This window comes from Helianthus annuus, chromosome 10, assembly GCF_002127325.2.
Source record: "Helianthus annuus cultivar XRQ/B chromosome 10, HanXRQr2.0-SUNRISE, whole genome shotgun sequence".
NCBI classification, from domain to species: Eukaryota; Viridiplantae; Streptophyta; class Magnoliopsida; order Asterales; family Asteraceae; genus Helianthus; species Helianthus annuus.
This window is the reverse complement of record NC_035442.2, coordinates 25,362,390-25,372,648: the sequence shown is the minus strand read 5'-3', so window position 1 is coordinate 25,372,648 and position 10,259 is coordinate 25,362,390. Positions and strand designations below refer to the sequence as shown.

The window sequence follows — 10,259 nt, the reverse complement described above, 5'->3', positions numbered from 1 at the left end:
CCTGCCGCTGCCCCACCACCACGCTACCGCCGTAGCAAAAACGTTGGATTTTTGTGGCTCCCCTCCGTAACCGGCCATCTAAATTATTCCGGTCGGAGATCTCTGGTGGTGGCGGGAGTTATATAGGGTGTAAAACAACGACAAACGACGGGGAAACAATTGTTGGAGGAGACGCGTTGGTTTTTTTCCGAAAGGGTGCGTTGCTCTGGTTGGCACTTGGTAACCGTAAAGTTGTGACGGTTTTTTTTTTGTGAAAGTTCTGTTGTTTTTATTTTTTTTTTGAAAGTTTTGTTGGTTTATTTAATGTTTTTGTCTGGCGCGTCGTTTTGGATGTAAAAGCCCGATTGTTTAGCATGTTGACCGCTTCGGGTTGTATGCACCGTCCTATTGTTTAACATCAAGGATGATCGGAAGTGATACTGTTAAGGGAACGAATGGTGGTGGTGAGTGCGTTGGTGGTGGGTGTGCCGTATGACGGTTACGGCTGTTAATCGCAACTTTTCGTTGCTTTTTTATTGCATAGAAACATGCGAATCTTTAAATATCTTCGATAAGGGTAACTTTAAATGAAGCGGTGTCTTATATGATTATAAAAAACTGGTTTTTTAACTAATGAACGAAGAGGTGTGTCTCGATAATCATGGCAGTTCATTAGAAGTATGATGAAAAGACACGTCTAAATGACGCGACTTTTAAACGAAAGGATATGACTCAACAATATACAACATATATTATTATTTTCTAACGGACACGACTTTTAAACGAACGGACATGACTCAAGTTGCTTTTTGTAGGTATATATAATTATCTACAGAACTACATGCATATTTTATTGTTTTGTGTTATTTGACTATTTGTTAGTTACAATATGAGCGACCAAGGACCTTCAGACGCTTACCGTTAGTTGTCCAGCTCACCTAGGGATGAAGGCAACTCTTTACAGCCTACCTTCTCAGGGTATTCGGCTGACACTGAAAATGGGATTTTCGTGTTCAAAGCACAATCTGAATAGCCATTCCCTCCCAAGAAGAGAGGATGGTTCAGCAGAGAAGCCCATGAACGAAGAAAAAGAATGAGAAAACTTCAACAGCAGCGTGCTTTAGCAGCCGCGAATAGAGAAACAAATGCTCACACTCAGGATATGCTCAATAGGAGTCTAGCAAATTTTCATATCTTAGCAACTATAGCTGCAGACCCTAATCTGGAACAACTCATAGCACCCTAACCATTATCACTATTTCCCACACAACCTATGGATTTGGAACCAAACCCTGTAGACCAAATTCCAATGCATGATTTTGACCCAACAGAAATACCTAGAGTACCAGCACCCCATCCCCCAGACTATAACCCATGGTTTGATGGCCATAGAGATTATGAACAATGCTACCCAATACCAGATGAACCCATGCCAAACCTAGCAGCATACCCAAACCTGGACCCCCTGGACCCATATTATAATAATGACCAATTCATCAGGGAAATCCTAGAGAACCCTTACCCACCTGAGGAACCCATGCCCCAGTTCCCAAACCCAATACCAGCACCCGCACCACCCATGAGCACTGAGAATGTGCAAGAACTCCGAACCTTTGGTGAAGAGATTTTAGAAGAAAGTGAGAGGATGAGGCAGATAGGGGAACGACTCGTCTGGAAATATGAAGAGCGTAATATGGACTTTTGGATGAACCCCTATCAGTAGTAGTAATAATAGTAATAATATATATATATATGTGTGTGTGTGTGTGAATATATATATATATATATATATATGTAATATATAGGTAACAATTACAGATGCATACTAGTATTGTATTTTCAACTCCAGTTGTATTAGTAGATGCATAATATAAAATAGAGTAAAAGTCGCAATGTTCAACGATTTTGATCAATATACTTGTTGTGTGATTGGTTGCATTAAATATTATCTTGTGATATTAATATGTGATAAATGTTTAAAATTCATATGGACAACGAAGCGAATCAAGAAAACCAGAATAACAATCATAATGGAAACCAAGTGGATAACAGTGCCATCCAACACATAGTGGCACAAGGAATTATAGACGCAATGCCATATATTATCAAAACGGTTAAGGAAGTGGATAATAAAAGTAATAATGGCAGTAAGCGACCTACTGAACCAGAACACAGCGTAAACAATGGACCAATACTTTAAGTGCCCATTCCCAAAAGAAGAAGAACCATGTCTTATGGTTGTTCTTATAAAGAATTCTGGTCCTATAAACCAATAGAATTCTCGGGCAATGAAGGACCTATTGCAGCCCTACGCTGGATAGAAAAGACTGAGACAGTCTTAAGAAAAGCAAATGCGAAGAAGAGGATAAGATAAAGTTTGCTTTCAATTTGTTTAAAAACTCAACCTTAGAATGGTGGAACACTATCCTCCAGTCTAAGGGAAGTGATAGGGTTTACAATATGGAATGGGAGGAATTTAAGAACATGGTGGAAAGGAAATTTTGCCTTCCCAATGAAAAAGAGCAGATAGCAAATAAGTTCTTAAACCTTAGAATGACTGGAGTATATAGTAAGGGTTACACTACTACTTTCTTTATATATGCTAGAATAGTGGCAACCCTTGCATCACCAGAACCGGTATTAATCTCCCGCTACATTTGGGGATTAATCAGTGAGATTAAACATGTAGTCATGGCAGCTAGACCCCAAACCATAGAAGAAGCTGTAGAACTAGTAAACACCTTGACTGATGAATTAGTGCGTACGCAAGAAGAGGACCAGAGGAGGAACCTAGCTCAAAGGCTTAACCAAGAATTCCGCTATGGAAATTCCAACCGTGGGAAAAATGTAGGTTCTACCTCTGCACCTTACTGTAAGGCCTACAAGAAAAAGCATTCAGGAAAATGCTCCACCTACTGCAATTTCTGCAAGATACCAGGACACAAGGAAGAAGATTGTAGGAAGAAACCTAGTAATGGAGTGTGCTTCAACTGTGGAGAAAAAGGGCACATCAAGCCACATTGTCCGAAACTAGCTCCAGCCATGAACAACAAGACTACTAAAAATGCTAGAGCATTTGTTTTGACTGCAGAAGAAGCCAAGATGATCCCGGACGTGATTGCCGGCACGTTTTTAGTTAATGATGTTTTTGCTAAAGTATTATTTGACTCTGGTGCAAACCAAAGTTTTTTTAATACATCATTTTTGTAACACCCCGAAAACGGGTTTGGTAATCAAACCACGTTAATACTAAAGGACGGGTAAAATACAGTTAGTGGTAAAACTTACCCGGTAAATTTTAGGATTTTAAATAAATAAATCTAATATTTATTAAAAGGATGGGAAATACTTTGAGAAAGCAAAGTATATAAAAGGCCTGAGACTTAACGGAACTTAAAATAAAACGGGTTTTGAACAAGATAAATTACTAGGAAATAAATAACCTAGTACAAGTCTTGTAATTAAGTGTAAGAACAAAATTATTCAAGTTATAAACCAGACAAAAGTTAAGGGGCCTATGTTGTTAAATTTGAAACTTAATAACATAAACCAAAATTAAAACACACCAAACACCCACTTTGGGGTGTCTGGTCGATCAAAGAAGCAAGGGGCGACATGGGTTTTCTTCAAACCCTAAAATCCTCACAAAATTCACAAATTGAAGCCTCTAATTAAGTCTAAATCGAATCTCAAGCACAAATTCATGATCACCTAGTTGAAAGGATCATAAGGTATGTAAAATTCTAATGTTTTGATTCATCTTGATTTCTAGGTTAATTGTGAGAAACTGAAATTGAGGTTAAATATGTCATGCATGGATGAATCTTGAAGTAGTATGATGTCTAGGAGTAAACCCTAGTTAATAACTAGTTGAATTAGTGTTGAAATTATAAAGCTCATGATCATCCATTATGGGTGTTTAATGGGTTTATAGAAAACATGATGAACACTAGAATCATGATTGTCAAACTAGTGTTATTTGAACTCTATGAAGTTAATCTTGACATTTAACCATGAATTTGATGATTATCTAGTAAAAGATGTTAAAAACAATTGGCAAGATAGGTGGCCATAAGTTCGATTGTTAAATTTTATAAAAGAATGCCCACTAGGTGTTTGACATAATGCCTAAGAGAAAGCTAAATGTTGAAATTTCGGGTAAAATGCACATTTGAATAATATGGCAAATTAAGTGAAATGTGAAGTGATAAGGGTTATAAACATCATGTTGAATTAGACTTAATTGTGTAAATCATGTGATCAAAAGTAGTTAACTTTTGATAAGTTGAATTAATAAATAATGAGGTCGAACTGTAGTTTCGACATAGAAAACACGTAAGGTGGAATAGTCGTGATTATTAATGACTAATCTAACCACCTTTGAATGATGACGATAGTTTGACACTTAATGAGCAAGGTGGAGGCTTGGGAAGAAACGGGTCAAACGAATCGAGAAGAAAAAGAAAAGCGTAGCTTGGATATGAGGTAAGTAAAACTTACACCCTTTTTGTAGGACACGTATTTATTTTATAAACTATAAATGAGAACGATGTAACATCCAAAATAAGGGTTCCGACACGATTGACACAAGTCGGAACAAGTATAAATGATAAAAACCATGGTTTATGGTAAACGGGGCAAATGGGTGAATTTGGAAATTTAAAACCATGCTTTTATTCTAATTTATGTAAAGGTTTGGTCTTATAATCCAAACGGGTCAAATGGTGATGATAACACCATTTGACAATATTGACTAATGTGATTGTCAAGTTGTATGTTATCAGGAACGATTAGCAATTTGAATAATTGCGACGCCGTAGAATATTGGTTAATTTAACGTGAGGTATAAAACGCGTCTATAGGTTGGCTCGAGCCAGGTACGCATATATATAGATTTATAGTTAAAAATGCAATGTTGGTCAAATACCTTAGTAAAAGGACCTATGTCGTAAAAGGAGGAAATAAGTTGACGAAAATGCCCTTGATAGGTAAATCGGGCAAACGACCCTTAGAGGTCGTTTAGATACTAGTATTATCATCATGTAACTCTTAGACACATGTAAGAGTTGTAGGCATCAACTTTGGGGGTTAAATGCCTATAAACGGGATAATCACGTAAGATAACTATCCTAAGGGTAAAAAGTAGGAATGTGGTTCGTTATGTTATATCCACCACAAAAATAGTTGTGGTGGAACATAGGAGGCTATTTAAAAGTGAGAAGACGAAGTGTAGAAAAAGAGAGAGAGAGTTTGATGCTTAAATGTACATAATTCGCTCTAAACGGGTCAAAATAAGAACTTAAGTGTAAGCGGGTTCTTATTATGTAAGAATCCCGTGATTTGAAATTAATATGATAGGAGATATGGAAATTATGAATTTCATGAGTTTAAGGATCAAATAAACATGTTTGTTTGATAAAAACCTAAACGGGTCAAAATTTGGTAAAAAGGGTAATAAGCCGAAGACTTAAAAGTCTGAAATTTTGTTAAACCGGATGTTGGATTTTAACTCCATAATGTGGAGAATCAAATTACAATTACGTACGAAGAAACGGTAGGTCAAACGGATAAGCGGATTGAAAGATACGAATGTTTTCGTGTCAAAAACGGCAAAAAGGAAAGGGCTGATATAGGGGCCACCGTAACTTACGGTGCCCACCGTAAGTTACGGTGGGGGCTGAAATCATTACGCCAGTTCTCTACTGGTTTACGGTGGGGACATATTAAATCAGGGGCCACCATAACTTTCGGTGACCACCGTAAGTTACGGTGGAGACTGGATTTGGATTCTTGTTTCTAGGATCAAGGGATTAATATTGGGATGTTCCTGATTTTCTTTAATTCGATGTTCCAACCCGCATTTATTTGGTTATCAAAACTAACTTTTAAGTTGGTTTTGAACACAGGTGAATGTCGAGAGCCCCGGATGAAGATCAAGCGTCGAGCAAGAACCGAACACGCGTTAATGAAGCTTCCGCAAAGTTGTCTCGTCGTTATTCTAAAGCGGCGAATTAAACCACAATAGGTGGTATCAGTTTAATTTGTAAAAGTTTTTAATAAACCAGTATTTTAGCATGAACGTTTAAATATAAATACTCGGTAATTGTGATTTATTTAATGAAAATCGCGAAACAAATTTATGGTTGTTACAAGTTGGTATCAGAGCCCTGGTTTAAGAGATTCAAGTATGGTGGGAAAACCATGCTTGGACTTAAACCTTATGCTCTTAATAAAGATTGGTGTTCGGTTCGATGCTTGATCGCAAATCCGGTAAGTGTATGTATGTTAATCGTTTAGCATATTAAAGTGTGGTAAACAACACATAGGGTTATCGTGTAATACACGCTACCCCAATTAAATGATAGATATAGTTAACAACATTTCGTGCGCTGACACATATAGTACAAAAGTCTTGTATTATGATACGGGCATTTAGTAAAGTTGACATTACTAACTTTTGTGAATGTCTTGATTGAAGGACACTTGCATTTAAAGATGACAAAGGTTAAACAAATTAAGGATGTGATAGAGGAACAGTCCGAGGCATGACAAGAGGAACATGCTCACTAAGGACTAAATCGCGTAAAGACCGCGAACAAGGTTAATGGCAAGAAACGCCCGTCGGGGCAAGCATTATCAGGTGCGTGCTTTTAAATATGATCGCGCAATTAGCAATATGCAACAAACATGTAAAGAATGATTGTCGCATATGTAAATTAGAAACTTGGGAAACCTGAATAGAATACCTATCCAGGATATTATTTCCAAGAAAACTAAATAGAGGTGTTACTTACATGGGGTGTGATGTGAAAACTATAAAAAGGTCGTGTATGTCATGTGTTAATCGCTTACTCTGGCCAAGTAAGTAGTGGCATATGATACCATGAGTTTCTTATAGCGGACACATTTACATCTGATGTAGTAAGGACGGGGTAAATGGGACAAATTAAAAAGTACCCAAAAGAATCAAATGAGCAAAATATCTGATAATAATGTAAACGCACAGCCGAGTGACGGAAGCGTATTACATTAGGATAATGAGCCCGAGTGAAGGGACAAAGAAACACGTAAGATGATCAGAATACGTATCGGGAGGGGTTGTACTTACACTCGAACCCGGAAAATGCAAACATGTAAAATGATGTAGACATGTATTGGGAGGGGGTGTACTTACACTCGAACCCGAAGAATATAAACATGTAAAATGATCAAGATCTGCATTGGGAGGTAGTGTACTTACACTCGAACCCGGAAAATGCAAATATGTCTCTAAACAGGTCATTTTTGTAAAATGTCAAACTCGAGGACAAAGTCAGAATATAAAAATGAAGCGAGGTCTTAATGCATACCGGGAGGGTTGCAATAATAACGACTTCGGTAAAACACCCAGTTGATGGGTAAGGATTTAAACACACGCATAGACCGAGAAACGGGAACTCGGATGGAAAGCTAAAAGACTTGGATTTTGAGTCATGACTAAAAGACGACAAGATGAAGTAAATAGAAGTTTTGATAAATCAGGTTCAACTATTTTAATGTTGAACGGGTCGTACAAAGATTGAAGTTTGACATTCATAAGTGATGAATTTTCACACGAACAAGTCAGACGAATTTAGTAAAGAATGACACTTGCTAAAGTAAGTAAGCGCAAACCGAATAAAGGAAAGCGCGAGATATTAATGACCCCATGTAATGGGTCGGAATTAAATATGGAAGGATTGCGGACACAAATTACAGTCAGAGTGAACGAAATTTTGATGCAAAAAAAAATGATTTTAGAATATAAAAAGGACGATCTACGGGAATCATTATAACCTTCGGGTTATAAACAGTGTAATGGTCTACGGGACTAAACTGACCCATGGGTCATGAATAAAAAGGAAAAGAATCATAAAGGCAACGCCCTAAAGAGGTGAAAGCCTAAAGAAATAGCCTACGAGGCTAAGTGAAAGAATCTACGGGTTACTTAGACGAGCGAGGGAACCAGTAGAGAATTCCCACATAAAACTAGGACTGTAAAAGAATAAATTACGGACTGTCAATATCTTGGTAATTGACAAAAGATAAAGAGGAAATCCTAAACTAAAACTTCGGTTTTAGTAAGAAATAACGTTTTTACAAATATAAATTCTGGTAGGAATTCAAATAGTAAACATGAAAGGTACAAGTCTTGACATTGATAGGCGCAAGACAATATATTCGAAAAGTTATATTTTCAAAAATGAAAGGTTGATATAGATTAAACACGATGTGACACGAACACGATCAAGAAATGCAATGTGAAGTGGAATCACTTTATAACCAAGTGAGCGGTAAAGAGTAACTTGACTAATAAGTCTAGTTAGTGGGACCGGTTAAGGTCATTTAAATAAATTTGGTTACTTGTAAGCGGTGAATTCGGTATAACTGAACCGAATAAATGAATTTGAAAACAAAAGAAATTGTTGCTAAAAGTGAAAAATTTTACTAAAGACCTTTAAACGGGTCAAGGTAACGAATTCACAAAGAGTTCGATAATATATAAAAGCGATGGATATCGCTAAGTTAACTAAACTAGTAGAAATAACGAAAATTACGTTATTTCAAGTTGCATTATGTCGTATGAGATACGTAGACAATTAGTGACCAAAAAGATATTACCATACTTATCTGGTAATACTAACAATTGGTTAAAAGTATAAGTAATGTTTAAAAGATTACTCGGATCAAATACATTGAGTTTAAACTCAATGAATTATGTAAGAAAAGGTTTCGAGGACGAAACCTCTCTAAGGGGGTAGACTTGTAACACCCCGAAAACGGGTTTGGTAATCAAACCACGTTAATACTAAAGGACGGGTAAAATACAGTTAGTGGTAAAACTTACCCGGTAAATTTTAGGATTTTAAATAAATAAATCTAATATTTATTAAAAGGATGGGAAATACTTTGAGAAAGCAAAGTATATAAAAGGCCCGAGACTTAAAGGGACTTAAAATAAAACGGGTTTTGAACAAGATAAATAACTAGGAAATAAATAACCTAGTACAAGTCTTGTAATTAAGTGAAAGAACAAAATTATTCAAGTTATAAACCAAACAAAAGTTGAGGGGCCTATGTTGTTAAATTTGAAACTTAATAACATAACCCAAAATTAAAACACACCAAACACCCACTTTGGGGTGTCTGGTCGATCAAAGAAGCAAGGGGCGATAGGGGTTTTCTTCAAACCCTAAAATCCTCACAAAATTCACAAATTGAAGCCTCTAATCAAGTCTAAATCGAATCTCAAGCACAAATTCATGATCACCTAGTTGAAAGGATCATAAGGTTTGTAAAATTTTAATGTTTTGATTCTTCTTGATTTCTAGGTTAATTGTGAGAAACTGAAATTGAGGTTAAATATGTCATGCATGGATGAATCTTGAAGTAGTATGATGTCTAGGAGTAAACTCTAGTTAATAACTAGTTGAATTAGTGTTGAAATTATAAAGCTCATGATCATCCATTATGGGTGTTTAATGGGTTTGTAGAAAACATGATGAACACTAGAATCATGATTGTCAAACTAGTGTTATTTGAACTCTATGAAGTTAATCTTGACATTTAACCATGAATTTGATGATTATCTAGTAAAAGATGTTAAAAAAATTGGCAAGATAGGTGGCCATAAGTTCGATTGTTAAATTTTATAAAAGAATGCCCACTAGGTGTTTGACATAATGCCTAAGAGAAAGCTAAATGTTGAAATTTCGGGTAAAATGCGCATTTGAATAATATGGCAAATTAAGTGAAATGTGAAGTGATAAGGGTTATAAACATCATGTTGAATTAGACTTAATTGTGTAAATCATGTGATCAAAATTAGTTAACTTTTGATAAGTTGAATTAATAAATAATGAGGTCGAACGGTAGTTTCGACATAGAAAACACGTAAGGTGGAATAGTCGTGATTATTAATGACTAATCTAACCACCTTTGAATGATGACGATAGTTTGACACTTAATGAGCAAGGTGGAGGCTTGGGAAGAAACGGGTCAAATGAATCGAGAAGAAAAAGAAAAGCGTAGCTTGGATATGAGGTAAGTAAAACTTACACCCTTTTTGTAGGACACGTATTTATGCTATACACTATAAATGAGAACGATGTAACATCCAAAATAAGGGTTCCGACACGATTGACACAAGTCAGAAAAAGTATAAATGATAAAAACCATGGTTTATGGTAAACGGGGCAAATGGGTGAATTTGTAAATTTAAAACCATGCTTTTATTCTAATTTATGTAAAGGTTTGGTCTT

General features: G+C 36.1%; 1 long non-coding RNA gene across 1 annotated transcript; it reads left to right on the top strand.

The window, feature by feature from the left end:
- The first annotated feature begins 9,148 nt into the window (after positions 1 to 9,148).
- Positions 9,149 to 10,012, top strand: LOC110880983. Its single transcript, XR_002559543.2, has 2 exons — positions 9,149 to 9,288; positions 9,954 to 10,012. It is a non-coding gene; the product is annotated as an uncharacterized LOC110880983 (long non-coding RNA).
- Positions 10,013 to 10,259: the final 247 nt, after the last annotated feature.